This window comes from Heterodontus francisci, chromosome 4 (genome assembly GCF_036365525.1).
Source record: "Heterodontus francisci isolate sHetFra1 chromosome 4, sHetFra1.hap1, whole genome shotgun sequence".
Classification (NCBI taxonomy): Eukaryota; Metazoa; Chordata; class Chondrichthyes; order Heterodontiformes; family Heterodontidae; genus Heterodontus; species Heterodontus francisci.
Genome location: NC_090374.1, coordinates 9,309,505 through 9,325,787, shown reverse-complemented (window position 1 = coordinate 9,325,787; position 16,283 = coordinate 9,309,505).

Genomic DNA, 16,283 nt, shown 5'->3' with positions numbered 1-16,283 from the left:
GACTGTTTGAAGATGACAGTATTTAATGGACTGTTTGGAGGAGACAATATTTGATGGACTGTTTGAAGGGGACAGTATTTGATGGACTGTTTGAAGGGGACAGTATTTAATGGACTGTTTGAAGATGACAGTATTTAATGGACTGTTTGAAGGGGACAGTCTTTGATGGACTGTTTGAAGGGGACAGTATTTGATTGACTGTTTGAAGGGGACAGTATTTGATGGACTGTTTGAAGATGACAGTATTTAATGGACTGTTTGGAGGGGACAGTATTTGATGGACTGTTTGGAGGGGACAGTATTTGAAGGACTGTTTGAAGGGGATAGTATTTGATGGACTGTTTGAAGGGGACAGTATTTGATGGACTGTTTGGAGGGGACAGTATTTAATGCACTGTTTGAAGAGGACAGTATTTGATGGACTGTTTGGAGGGGACAGTATTTAATGGACTGTTTGGAGGAGGCAATCTTTAATGGACTGTTTGAAGAGGGCAGTATTTGATGGACTATTTGCAGGGGACAGTATTTGATGGACTGTTTGAAGGGGACAGTATTTGATGGACTGTTTGGAGGAGACAGTATTTGATGGACTGTTTGAAGGGGACAGTATTTGATGGACTGTTTGAAGGGGACAGTATTTGATGGACTGTTTGAAGGGGACAGTATTTGATGGACTGTTTGAAGGGGACAGTATTTGATGGACTGTTTGAAGGGGACAGTATTTGATGGACTATTAAGAGGGGACAGTATTTAATGGACAGTTTGAAGGGGACAGTATGTAATGGACTGTATGAAGGGGACAGTATTTAATGGACTATTTGGAGGGGACAGTATTTGATGGATTGTTTGGAGGAGACAGTATTTAATTGACTGTATGAAGGGGACATTATTTGATGGACTGTTTGGAGGAGACCGTATTTGATGGACTGTTTGAAGGGGACAGTATTTGATGGACTGTTTGAAGGGGACAGTATTTGATGGACTGTTTGAAGGGGACAGTATTTGATGGACTATTATGAGGGGACAGTATTTGATAGGCTGTTTGAAGGAGACAGTATTTAATGGACTGTTTGAAGGGGACAGTATTTGATGGACTGTTTGAAGGAGACAGTATTTAATGGACTGTTTGAAGGGGACAGTATTTGATGGACTGTTTGAAGGGGACAGTATTTGATGGACTGTTTGAAGGAGACATTATTTAATGGACTGTTTGAAGGGGACAGTATTTGATGGACTGTTTGAAGGGGACAGTATTTGATGGACTGTTTGAAGGGGACAGTATTTGATGGACTATTATGAGGGGACAGTATTTGATAGACTGTTTGAAGGAGACAGTATTTAATGGACTCTTTGAAGGGGACAGTATTTGATGGAATGTTTGAAGAGGACAGTATTTGATGGACTGTTTGAAGGGGACAGTATTTGATGGACTGTTTGAAGGGGACAGTATTTGATGGACTGTTTGAAGGGGACAGTATTTAATGGACTGTTTGAAGGGGACAGTATTTGATGGACTGTTTGAAGAAGACAGTATTTGATGGACTGTTTGAAGCTGACACTATTTAATGGACTGTTTGAATGGGACAATATTTGATGGACTGTTTGAAGGGGACAGTATTTGATGGACTGTTTGAAGATGACAGTATTTAATGGACTGTTTGGAGGAGACAGTATTTGATGGACAGTTTGGAGGGGACAGTATTTGATGGACTGTTTGAAGGAGACAGTATTTGATGGACTGTTTGAAGGGGACAGTATTTGATGGACTGTTTGAAGATGACAGTATTTAATGGACTGTTTGGAGGAGACAGTATTTGATGGACTGTTTGAAGGGGACAGTATTTAATGGTCAGTTTCTAGGGGACAGTATTTGATGGACTGTTTGAAGATGACAGTATTTAATGGACTGTTTGAAGGGGACAGTATTTGATGGACTGTTTGAAGGGGACAGTATTTAATGGTCAGTTTCTAGGGGACAGTATTTGATGGACTGTTTGAAGATGACAGTATTTAATGGACTGTTTGAAGGGGACAGTATTTGATGGACTGTTTGAAGGGGACAGTATTTGATTGACTGTTTGGAGGAGACAGTATTTGATGGACTGTTTGAAGATGACAGTATTTAATGGACTGTTTGAAGGGGACAGTATTTGATGGACTGTTTGGAGGAGACAGTATTTGATGGACTGTTTGAAGATGACAGTATTTAATGGACTGTTTGAAGGGGACAGTATTTGATGGACTGTTTGAAGGGGACAGTATTTGATTGACTGTTTGAAGGGGACAGTATTTGATGGACTGTTTGAAGGGGACAGTATTTGATGGACTATTAAGAGGGGACAGTATTTGATGGACTATTAAGAGGGGACAGTATTTAATGGACAGTTTGAAGGGGACAGTATGTAATGGACTGTATGAAGGGGACAGTATTTAATGGACTATTTGGAGGGGACAGTATTTGATGGATTGTTTGGAGGAGACAGTATTTAATTGACTGTATGAAGGGGACATTATTTGATGGACTGTTTGGAGGAGACCGTATTTGATGGACTGTTTGAAGGGGACAGTATTTGATGGATGTTTGAAGGGGACAGTATTTGATGGACTGTTTGAAGGGGACAGTATTTGATGGACTATTATGAGGGGACAGTATTTGATAGGCTGTTTGAAGGAGACAGTATTTAATGGACTGTTTGAAGGGGACAGTATTTGATGGACTGTTTGAAGGAGACAGTATTTAATGGACTGTTTGAAGGGGACAGTATTTGATGGACTGTTTGAAGGGGACAGTATTTGATGGACTGTTTGAAGGAGACATTATTTAATGGACTGTTTGAAGGGGACAGTATTTGATGGACTGTTTGAAGGGGACAGTATTTGATGGACTGTTTGAAGGGGACAGTATTTGATGGACTATTATGAGGGGACAGTATTTGATAGACTGTTTGAAGGAGACAGTATTTAATGGACTCTTTGAAGGGGACAGTATTTGATGGAATGTTTGAAGAGGACAGTATTTGATGGACTGTTTGAAGGGGACAGTATTTGATGGACTGTTTGAAGGGGACAGTATTTGATGGACTGTTTGAAGGAGACAGTATTTAATGGACTGTTTGAAGGGGACAGTATTTAATGGACTGTTTGAAGGGGACAGTATTTGATGGACTGTTTGAAGAAGACAGTATTTGATGGACTGTTTGAAGCTGACACTATTTAATGGACTGTTTGAATGGGACAATATTTGATGGACTGTTTGAAGGGGACAGTATTTGATGGACTGTTTGAAGATGACAGTATTTAATGGACTGTTTGGAGGAGACAGTATTTGATGGACAGTTTGGAGGGGACAGTATTTGATGGACTGTTTGAAGGAGACAGTATTTGATGGACTGTTTGAAGGGGAAAGTATTTGATGGACTGTTTGAAGATGACAGTATTTAATGGACTGTTTGGAGGAGACAGTATTTGATGGACTGTTTGAAGGGGACAGTATTTAATGGTCAGTTTCTAGGGGACAGTATTTGATGGACTGTTTGAAGATGACAGTATTTAATGGACTGTTTGAAGGGGACAGTATTTGATGGACTGTTTGACGGGGACAGTATTTAATGGTCAGTTTCTAGGGGACAGTATTTGATGGACTGTTTGAAGATGACAGTATTTAATGGACTGTTTGAAGGGGACAGTATTTGATGGACTGTTTGAAGGGGACAGTATTTGATTGACTGTTTGGAGGAGACAGTATTTGATGGACTGTTTGAAGATGACAGTATTTAATGGACTGTTTGAAGGGGACAGTATTTGATGGACTGTTTGGAGGAGACAGTATTTGATGGACTGTTTGAAGATGACAGTATTTAATGGACTGTTTGAAGGGGACAGTATTTGATGGACTGTTTGAAGGGGACAGTATTTGATTGACTGTTTGAAGGGGACAGTATTTGATGGACTGTTTGAAGATGACAGTATTTAATGGACTGTTTGGAGGGGACAGTATTTGATGGACTGTTTGGAGGGGACAGTATTTGATGGATTGTTTGGAGGGGACAGTATTTGATGGACTGTTTGGAGGGGACAGTATTTGATGGATTGTTTGGAGGGGACATTATTTGATGGACTGTTTGGAGGGGACAGTATTTGATGGACTGTTTGGAGGGGACAGTATTTGATGGACTGTTTGGAGGGGACAGTATTTGATGGATTGTTTGGATGGGACAGTATTTGATGGACTGTTTGGAGGGGACAGTATTTGATGGACTGTTTGGAGGGGACAGTATTTGATGGACTGTTTGGAGGGGACAGTATTTGATGGAATGTTTGGAGGGGACATTATTTGATGGACTGTTTGGAGGGGACAGTATTTGATGGATTGTTTGGAGGGGACAGTATTTGATGGATTGATTGAAGGGGACAGTATTTGATGGACTGTTTGGAGTGGACATTATTTGATGGACTATTTGGAGTGGACAGTATTTGATGGACTGTTTGGGGTGGACAGTATTTGATGGACTGTTTGGTGGGGACAGTATTTGATGGACTGTTTGGAGTGGACAGTATTTGATGGATTGATTGAAGGGGACAGTATTTGATGGACTGTTTGGAGGGGACATTATTTGATGGATTGTTTGGAGGGGACAGTATTTGATGGACTGTTTGGAGTGGACAGTATTTGATGGATTGATTGAAGGGGACAGTATTTGATGGACTGTTTGGAGGGGACATTATTTGATGGTCTATTTGTAGGGGACAGTATTTGTTGGACTGTTTGGTGGGGACAGTATTTGATGGATTGTTTGGAGGGGACATTATTTGATGGACTGTTTGGAGTGGACAGTATTTGATGGACTGTTTGGTGGGGACAGTATTTGATGGATTGTTTGGAGGGGACATTACTTGATGGATTGTTTGGAGTGGACAGTATTTGATGGATTGTTTGGAGGGGACATTATTTGATGGACTGTTTGGAGGGGACAGTATTTGATGGACTGTTTGGTGGGGACAGTATTTGATGGATTGTTTGGAGGGGACATTATTTGATGGATTGTTTGGAGTGGACAGTATTTGATGGATTGTTTGGAGGGGACATTATTTGATGGACTGTTTGGAGGGGACAGTATTTGATGGACTGTTTGGAGTGGACAGTATTTGATGGACTGTTTGGAGTGGACAGTATTTGATGGACTGTTTGGAGTGGACAGTATTTAATGGACTGTTTGGAGGGGACATTATTTGATGGATTGTTTGGAGGGGACAGTATTTGATGGACTGTTTGGAGTGGACAGTATTTGATGGATTGATTGAAGGGGACAGTATTTGATGGACTGTTTGGAGGGGACATTATTTGATGGTCTATTTGGAGGGGACAGTATTTGTTGGACTGTTTGGTGGGGACAGTATTTGATGGATTGTTTGGAGGGGACATTATTTGATGGACTGTTTGGAGTGGACAGTATTTGATGGACTGTTTGGTGGGGACAGTATTTGATGGATTGTTTGGAGGGTACAGTATTTGATGGACTGTTTGGAGGGGACAGTATTTGATGGATTGTTTGGAGTGGACGGTATTTAATGGACTGTTTGGAGGGGACAGTATTTGATGGACTGTTTGGAGGGGACAGTATTTGATGGATTGTTTGGAGGGGACACTATTTAATGGACTCTTTGGAGGGGACAGTATTTGATGGACTGTTTGAAGATGACAGTATTTAATGGACTGTTTGAAGGGGACAGTATTTGATGGACTGTTTGAAGGGGACAGTATTTAATGGACTGTTTGAAGGGGACAGTATTTGATGGACTGTTTGAAGATGACAGTATTTAATGGACTGTTTGGAGGAGACAGTATTTGATGGACTGTTTGAAGATGACAGTATTTAATGGACTGTTTGGAGGAGACAGTATTTGATGGACAGTTTGGAGGGGACAGTATTTGATGGACTGTTTGAAGGAGACAGTATTTGATGGACTGTTTGAAGGGGACAGTATTTAATGGTCAGTTTCGAGGGGACAGTATTTGATGGACTGTTTGAAGATGACAGTATTTAATGGACTGTTTGGAGGAGACAGTATTTTATGGACTGTTGGAAGGGGACAGTATTTAATGGTCAGTTTCTAGGGGACAGTATTTGATGGACTGTTTGAAAATGACAGTAATTAATGGACTGTTTGAAGGGGACAGTATTTAATGGTCAGTTTCTAGGGGACAGTATTTGATGGACTGTTTGAAGATGACAGTATTTAATGGACTGTTTGAAGGGGACAGTATTTGATGGACTGTTTGAAGGGGACAGTATTTGATGGACTGTTTGAAGGGGACAGTATTTAATGGTCAGTTTCTAGGGGACAGTATTTGATGGACTGTTTGAAGATGACAGTATTTAATGGACTGTTTGGAGGAGACAGTATTTGATGGACTGTTTGAAGATGACAGTATTTAATGGACTGTTTGAAGGGGACAGTATTTGATGGACTGTTTGAAGGGGACAGTATTTGATTGACTGTTTGAAGGGGACAGTATTTGATGGACTGTTTGAAGATGACAGTATTTAATGGACTGTTTAGAGGGGACAGTATTTGATGGACTGTTTGGAGGGGACAGTATTTGATGGATTGTTTGGAGGGGACAGTATTTGATGGACTGTTTGGAGGGGACAGTATTTGATGGATTGTTTGGAGGGGACATTATTTGATGGACTGTTTGGAGGGGACAGTATTTGATGGACTGTTTGGAGGGGACAGTATTTGATGGATTGTTTGGAGGGGACAGTATTTGATGGACTGTTTGGAGGGGACAGTATTTGATGGACTGTTTGGAGGGGACAGTATTTGATGGACTGTTTGGAGGGGACAGTATTTGATGGATTGTTTGGAGGGGACATTATTTGATGGACTGTTTGGAGGGGACAGTATTTGATGGATTGTTTGGAGGGGACAGTATTTGATGGATTGATTGAAGGGGACAGTATTTGATGGACTGTTTGGAGTGGACATTATTTGATGGACTATTTGGAGGGGACAGTATTTGATGGACTGTTTGGGGTGGACAGTATTTGATGGACTGTTTGGTGGGGACAGTATTTGATGGACTGTTTGGAGTGGACAGTATTTGATGGATTGATTGAAGGGGACAGTATTTGATGGACTGTTTGGAGGGGACATTATTTGATGGACTGTTTGGAGGGGACAGTATTTGATGGATTGATTGAAGGGGACAGTATTTGATGGACTGTTTGGAGGGGACATTATTTGATGGATTGTTTGGAGGGGACAGTATTTGATGGACTGTTTGGAGTGGACAGTATTTGATGGATTGATTGAAGGGGACAGTATTTGATGGACTGTTTGGAGGGGACATTATTTGATGGTCTATTTGGAGGGGACAGTATTTGATGGACTGTTTGGTGGGGACAGTATTTGATGGATTGTTTGGAGGGGACATTATTTGATGGACTGTTTGGAGTGGACAGTATTTGATGGACTGTTTGGTGGGGACAGTATTTGATGGATTGTTTGGAGGGGACATTATTTGATGGATTGTTTGGAGTGGACAGTATTTGATGGATTGTTTGGAGGGGACAGTATTTGATGGACTGTTTGGAGGGGACAGTATTTGATGGATTGTTTGGAGTGGACAGTATTTAATGGACTGTTTGGAGGGGACAGTATTTGATGGACTGTTTGGAGGGGACAGTATTTGATGGATTGTTTGGAGGGGACAGTATTTAATGGACTGTTTGGAGGGGACAGTATTTAATGGTCAGTTTCTAGGGGACAGTATTTGATGGACTGTTTGAAGATGACAGTATTTAATGGACTGTTTGGAGGAGACAGTATTTTATGGACTGTTGGAAGGGGACAGTATTTAATGGTCAGTTTCTTGGGGACAGTATTTGATGGACTGTTTGAAGATGACAGTAATTAATGGACTGTTTGAAGGGGACAGTATTTAATGGTCAGTTTCTAGGGGACAGTATTTGATGGACTGTTTGAAGATGACAGTATTTAATGGACTGTTTGAAGGGGACAGTATTTGATGGACTGTTTGAAGGGGACAGTATTTAATGGTCAGTTTCTAGGGGACAGTATTTGATGGACTGTTTGAAGATGACAGTATTTAATGGACTGTTTGGAGGAGACAGTATTTTATGGACTGTTGGAAGGGGACAGTATTTAATGGTCAGTTTCTTGGGGACAGTATTTGATGGACTGTTTGAAGATGACAGTAATTAATGGACTGTTTGAAGGGGACAGTATTTAATGGTCAGTTTCTAGGGGACAGTATTTGATGGACTGTTTGAAGATGACAGTATTTAATGGACTGTTTGAAGGGGACAGTATTTGATGGACTGTTTGAAGGGGACAGTATTTAATGGTCAGTTTCTCGGGGACAGTATTTGATGGACTGTTTGAAGATGACAGTATTTAATGGACTGTTTGGAGGAGACAGTATTTGATGGACTGTTTGAAGATGACAGTATTTAATGGACTGTTTGAAGGGGACAGTATTTGATGGACTGTTTGAAGGGGACAGTATTTGATTGACTGTTTGAAGGGGACAGTATTTGATGGACTGTTTGAAGATGACAGTATTTAATGGACTGTTTGGAGGGGACAGTATTTGATGGACTGTTTGGAGGGGACAGTATTTGATGGATTGTTTGGAGGGGACAGTATTTGATGGACTGTTTGGAGGGGACAGTATTTGATGGATTGTTTGGAGGGGACATTATTTGATGGACTGTTTGGAGGGGACAGTATTTGATGGACTGTTTGGAGGGGACAGTATTTGATGGATTGTTTGGAGGGGACAGTATTTGATGGACTGCTTGGAGGGGACAGTATTTGATGGACTGTTTGGAGGGGACAGTATTTGATGGACTGTTTGGAGGGGACAGTATTTGATGGATTGTTTGGAGGGGACATTATTTGATGGACTGTTTGGAGGGGACAGTATTTGATGGATTGATTGAAGGGGACAGTATTTGATGGACTGTTTGGAGTGGACATTATTTGATGGACTATTTGGAGGGGACAGTAATTGATGGACTGTTTGGGGTGGACAGTATTTGATGGACTGTTTGGTGGGGACAGTATTTGATGGACTGTTTGGAGTGGACAGTATTTGATGGATTGATTGAAGGGGACAGTATTTGATGGACTGTTTGGAGGGGACATTATTTGATGGACTGTTTGGAGGGGACAGTATTTGATGGATTGATTGAAGGGGACAGTATTTGATGGACTGTTTGGAGGGGACATTATTTGATGGATTGTTTGGAGGGGACAGTATTTGATGGACTGTTTGGAGTGGACAGTATTTGATGGACTGTTTGGAGGGGACATTATTTGATGGTCTATTTGGAGGGGACAGTATTTGATGGACTGTTTGGTGGGGACAGTATTTGATGGATTGTTTGGAGGGGACATTATTTGATGGACTGTTTGGAGTGGACAGTATTTGATGGACTGTTTGGTGGGGACAGTATTTGATGGATTGTTTGGAGGGGACATTATTTGATGGATTGTTTGGAGTGGACAGTATTTGATGGATTGTTTGGAGGGGACATTATTTGATGGACTGTTTGGAGGGGACAGTATTTGATGGACTGTTTGGAGTGGACAGTATTTGATGGACTGTTTGGAGTGGACAGTATTTGATGGACTGTTTGGAGTGGACAGTATTTAATGGACTGTTTGGAGGGGACAGTATTTGATGGACTGTTTGGAGGGGACAGTATTTGATGGATTGTTTGGAGTGGACAGTATTTAATGGACTGTTTGGAGGGGACAGTATTTGATGGACTGTTTGGAGGGGACAGTATTTGATGGATTGTTTGGAGGGGACAGTATTTAATGGACTGTTTGGAGGGGACAGTATTTGATGGATTGTTTGGAGGGGACAGTATTTAATGGACTGTTTGGAGGGGACAGTATTTGATGGACTGTTTGGAGGGGACAGTATTTGATGGATTGTTTCTCGGGGACAGTATTTGCTGCAAGGTTTTAGACCCCGGTGTGTCTGAATAGTGTTTTGTAATGCAGATATTTTACCGAAACAGCTTGCACAGGGAGGAAGGGACAACCAGTAAGGGAAACATCTGTTGGATGGTTATGAACTATTCTGTGAAACTATTTCAGCAACAAGATGATATCCTGATGTGGTTTCATTCTGCAGAAATAACTAGAGTTCAGAAACATTACAGAAGAATGATATTTTTGGAGTAGGGTTTGTGTGTTCCCTCTTTGTGGGTTGATAGTGAGTCAGGACCTGCACAAGATAATCCCACTTTCCCCTTTTCCAGGTAAATACTCCGTCACTGCTGGCGAACGGATTCATGGTCATTCACCGGATATGAATCAGGACAGGATTCCATCGCTCACTGCACCCATACACTTGTAATTTCACCACACTTAGCCAGCAGCTGTAACACCTTCCCAACCCCCACTGACCCCTACCGACCCCCACTGACTCTCACTGACCCCTATCGACCCTACCGACCCCCACTGGCCCCCACCTACACTCACCGACCCCCACTGACTCTCACTGACCCCTATCGACCCTACCGACCCCCACTGATCCTCACTGACCTCTATCCACCCTACCGACCCCCACTGGCCCCCACCTACACTCACCGACCCCCACTGACTCTCACTGACCCCTATCGACCCTACCGACCCCCATTGATCCTCACTGACCTCTATCGACCCTACCGACCCCCACTGGCCCCCACCTACACTCACCGACCCCCACTGACTCTCACTGACCCCTATCGACCCTACCAAACCCCACTGACCCCCACCTGCACTCACCGATATCCATTGACCTTCACTGACCTCCACCAACCTCTACCGACCCTCACTGAACCTCACTGACCACCCGCACCAAACTCTACCAACCCCCACTGACCCCCACTGACTCCCACCAACCCCACTGACCCACCCACGACTCTCACTGACACCTACTGACCTCCACTCTATACTGACGCCTACCAACCCCTACTGACTTCTACTGACCCCCACCAAGACCTGCTGACCTCCATTGCCATTACTGGCCGCTACTGACCCTTATGGACCCACCTATACCCACCTCTACCATCTCTAATCCACCCTTACCCATCAACTATAAAACCCCATTGACCCTGACCCATCAAACCCTTCAACTGAAAGACCCCTACCTACCTGTACCAATCCCTATCCCACCAAACCCCATCCTCTAAACCCCGCCCCATCACCTCATCCGATGCCTACTCACCAACTGCAGCAGGTTTCTACACAAGCCATTACCTCCAGCATCCCAACCCTAACCCTATCCACTAGACGTTCCCTGCAGCTCCCCAAACCACACACCCCACACCTCCCCACTCCCCCTGGAGCCCCCTGCTCTCCAGCTCAGACACTTTCATTCTGACCAACAAGATGCCTTAACGTCAAACATCCGGCAGATGGTCTGCTGCACACTGCACCAGACTGACACCAATCGGACAGCAGTCTGACACCAACCTGACACCAGTCTGAAACCAGCCTGACACCAATCTGACACCAGTCTGACACCAACCTGACACCAGTCTGATAGCAGTCTGACACCAACCTGACACCAACCTGACACCAGTCTGACACCAACCTGACACCAACCTGACACCAGTCTGACACCAGCCTGACACCAGTCTGCCACCAACCTGACACCAGTCTGATAGCAGTCTGACACCAACCTGACACCAGTCTGATAGCAGTCTGACACCAACCTGACACCAACCTGACACCAGCCTGACACCAGTCTGACACCAGTCTGACACCAACCTGACACCAGCCTGACACCAGTCTGACACCAGTCTGACACCAACCTGACACCAGTCTGATAGCAGTCTGACACCAACCTGACACCAACCTGACACCAGTCTGTCACCAGCCTGACACCAGTCTGCCACCAACCTGACACCAGTCTGACAGCAGTCTGACACCAACCTGACACCAACCTGACACCAGTCTGACACCAACCTGACACCAGTCTGAAACCAGCCTGACACCAGTCTGACACCAACCTGACACCAGTCTGATAGCAGTCTGACACCAACCTGACACCAACCTGACACCAGTCTGACACCAACCTGACACCAGTCTGACACCAGCCTGACACCAGTCTGACACCAGTCTGACACCAACCTGACACCAGCCTGACACAAGTCTGACACCAGTCTGACACCAGCCTGACACCAGTCTGACACTAAAATAAAAGCAAAATACTGCGGATGCTGGAAATCTGGAATAAAAACAAGAAACGCTGGAATCACTCAGCAGGTCTGGCAGCATCTGTGGAAAGAGAAGCAGAGTTAACGTTTCGGGTCAGTGACCCTTCATCGGAACTGACAAATATTAGAAAAGTCACAGGTTATAAGCAAGTGAGGTGGGGGTGGGGCAAGAGATAACAAAGGAGGTCGAGATTGGACCAGGCCACATAGCTGACCAAAAGGTCACGGAGCAAAGGCAAACAATATGTTAATGGTGTGTTGAAAGACAAAGCATTAGTACAGATTAGGTGTAAATACACTGAATATTGAACAGCAGCAAGTGCAACCCTAAAAAAATCAGTGGATCGTTCCCTCCGCGACACCCTGGTCCACTCCTCCGTTACCCCCACCACCTCGTCCCCGTCCCAGGGCACCTTCCCCTGCAATCGCAGGAGGTGTAATACCTGCCCATTTACCTCCTCTCTCCTCACTATCCCAGGCCCCAAACACTCCTTCCAGGTGAAGCAGTGATTTACTTGTACTTCTTTCAATGTAGTATACTGTATTAGCTGCTCACATTGTGGTCTCCTCTACATTGGGGAGACCAAGCGCAGACTGGGTGATCGCTTTGCGGAAAACCTCCGCTCAGTCCACAAGCAGGACCCTGAGCTTCCGGTTGCTTGCCATTTCAACACTACCCCCTGCTCTCATGCTCACATCTCTGTCCTGGGATTGCTGTCGTGTTCCAGTGAACATCAACGCAAGCTCGAGGAACAGCATCTCATTTACCGATTAGGCACAATACAGCCTGCCGGACTGAACATTGAGTTCAATAATTTCAGAGCATGACAGCCCCCCTTTTTACTTTCATTTTTACTTATTTTTTCTTCCTTTTTTTTTACATTCTTTTTTACATTTTTTACAATCCTTTTTTTGCATTTATTTCATTTCATCTTAGTTTGTTCAGTTTGCTTACCCACTCATTTTTTTCAGGTTTGCACTTGCTGCTGTTCAATATTCAGTGTATTTACACCTAATCTGTACTAATGCTTTGTCTTTCAACACACCATTAACATATTGTTTGCCTTTGCTCCGTGACCTTTTGGTCAGCTATGTGGCCTGGTCCAATCTACACCTTCTCCTTTGTTATCTCTTGCCCCACCCCCACCTCACTTGCTTATAACCTGTGACTTTTCTAATATTTGTCAGTTCCGAAGAAGGGTCACCGACCCGAAACGTTAACTCTGCTTCTCTTTTCACAGATGCTGCCAGGGCTGCTGAGTGATTCCAGCATTTCTTGTTTTTATTCCAGTCTGACACCAACCTGACACCAGTCTGACACCAACCTGACACCGCCTGACACCAACCTGACACAAGTCTGACACCAACCTGACACCGCCTGACACCAGTCTGACACCAACCTGACACCAGTCTGACACCAACCTGACACCAGCCTGACACCAACCTGACACCAGTCTGACAGCAGCCTGACACCAGCCTGACACCAGTCTGACAGCAGCCTGACACCAGTCTGACACCAACCTGACACCAGTCTGACACCAACCTGACACCAGCCTGACACCAACCTGACACCAGTCTGACACCAGTCTGACACCAACCTGACACCAGCCTGACACCGCCTGACACCAGCCTGACACCAACCTGACACCAGTCTGACACCAACCTGACACCGCCTGACACCAGTCTGACACCAACCTGACACCAGTCTGACACCAACCTGACACCAGCCTGACACCAACCTGACACCGCCTGACACCAGTCTGACACCAACCTGACACCAGTCTGACACCAGTCGGACACCAACCTGACACCAGCCTGACACCAATCTGACACCAGTCTGACAGCAGCCTGACACCAGTCTGACACCAACCTGACACCAGTCTGACACCAACCTGACACCAGTCTGACACCAACCTGACACCGCCTGACACCAGTCTGACACCAACCTGACACCAGTCTGACACCAACCTGACACCAGCCTGACACCAACCTGACACCAACCTGACACCGCCTGACACCAGTCTGACACCAGTCTGACACCAACCTGACACCAGCCTGACACCAACCTGACACCAGTCTGACACCAGTCTGACACCAACCTGACACCGCCTGACACCAGTCTGACACCAACCTGACACCAGTCTGACACCAACCTGATACCAGTCTGACACCAACCTGACACCGACCTGATACCAGTCTGACACCAACCTGACACCAACCTGATACCAGCCTGACACCAACCTGACACCAGTTTAACACCAGCCTGACACCAACCTGACACCAGTTTAACACCAGCCTGACACCAACCTGACACCAGTTTAACACCAACCTTACACCAGCCTGACACCAGTTTAACACCAACCTTACACCAACCTGATACCAGTCTGACACCAACCTGACACCGACCTGATACCAGTCTAACACCAACCTGACACCAATCTGATACCAGCCTGACACCAACCTGATACCAACCTGACACCAGTTTAACACCAACCTTACACCAGCCTGACACCAGTCTGACACCGACTTGACACCAACCTGACACCGACTTGACACCAGTCTGACACCAGTCTGACACCAACCTGACACCGACCTGACACCAGTCTGACACCAACCTGACACCAGTCTGACACCAACCTGACACCAACCTGACACCAGTCTGACAGCAACCTGACACCAACCTGACACCAGTCTGACACCAACCTGACACCAGTCTGACACCAGCCTGACACCAGTCTGACACCAGTCTGACACCAACCTGACACCAGCCTGACACAAGTCTGACACCAGTCTGACACCAGCCTGACACCAGTCTGACACTCAAATAAAAGCAAAATACTGCGGATGCTGGAAATCTGGAATAAAAACAAGAAACGCTGGAATCACTCAGCAGGTCTGGCAGCATCTGTGGAAAGAGAAGCAGAGTTAACGTTTCGGGTCAGTGACCCTTCATCGGAACTGACAAATATTAGAAAAGTCACAGGTTATAAGCAAGTGAGGTGGGGGTGGGGCAAGAGATAACAAAGGAGGTCGAGATTGGACCAGGCCACATAGCTGACCAAAAGGTCACGGAGCAAAGGCAAACAATATGTTAATGGTGTGTTGAAAGACAAAGCATTAGTACAGATTAGGTGTAAATACACTGAATATTGAACAGCAGCAAGTGCAACCCTAAAAAAATCAGTGGATCGTTCCCTCCGCGACACCCTGGTCCACTCCTCCGTTACCCCCACCACCTCGTCCCCGTCCCAGGGCACCTTCCCCTGCAATCGCAGGAGGTGTAATACCTGCCCATTTACCTCCTCTCTCCTCACTATCCCAGGCCCCAAACACTCCTTCCAGGTGAAGCAGTGATTTACTTGTACTTCTTTCAATGTAGTATACTGTATTAGCTGCTCACATTGTGGTCTCCTCTACATTGGGGAGACCAAGCGCAGACTGGGTGACCGCTTTGCGGAACATCTCCGCTCAGTCCGCAAGCAGGACCCTGAGCTTCCGGTTGCTTGCCATTTCAACACTACCCCCTGCTCTCATGCTCACATCTCTGTCCTGGGATTGCTGTCGTGTTCCAGTGAACATCAACGCAAGCTCGAGGAACAGCATCTCATTTACCGATTAGGCACAATACAGCCTGCCGGACTGAACATTGAGTTCAATAATTTCAGAGCATGACAGCCCCCCTTTTTACTTTCATTTTTACTTATTTTTTCTTCCTTTTTTTTTACATTCTTTTTTACATTTTTTACAATCCTTTTTTTGCATTTATTTCATTTCATCTTAGTTTGTTCAGTTTGCTTACCCACTCATTTTTTTCAGGTTTGCACTTGCTGCTGTTCAATATTCAGTGTATTTACACCTAATCTGTACTAATGCTTTGTCTTTCAACACACCATTAACATATTGTTTGCCTTTGCTCCGTGACCTTTTGGTCAGCTATGTGGCCTGGTCCAATCTACACCTTCTCCTTTGTTATCTCTTGCCCCACCCCCACCTCACTTGCTTATAACCTGTGACTTTTCTAATATTTGTCAGTTCCGA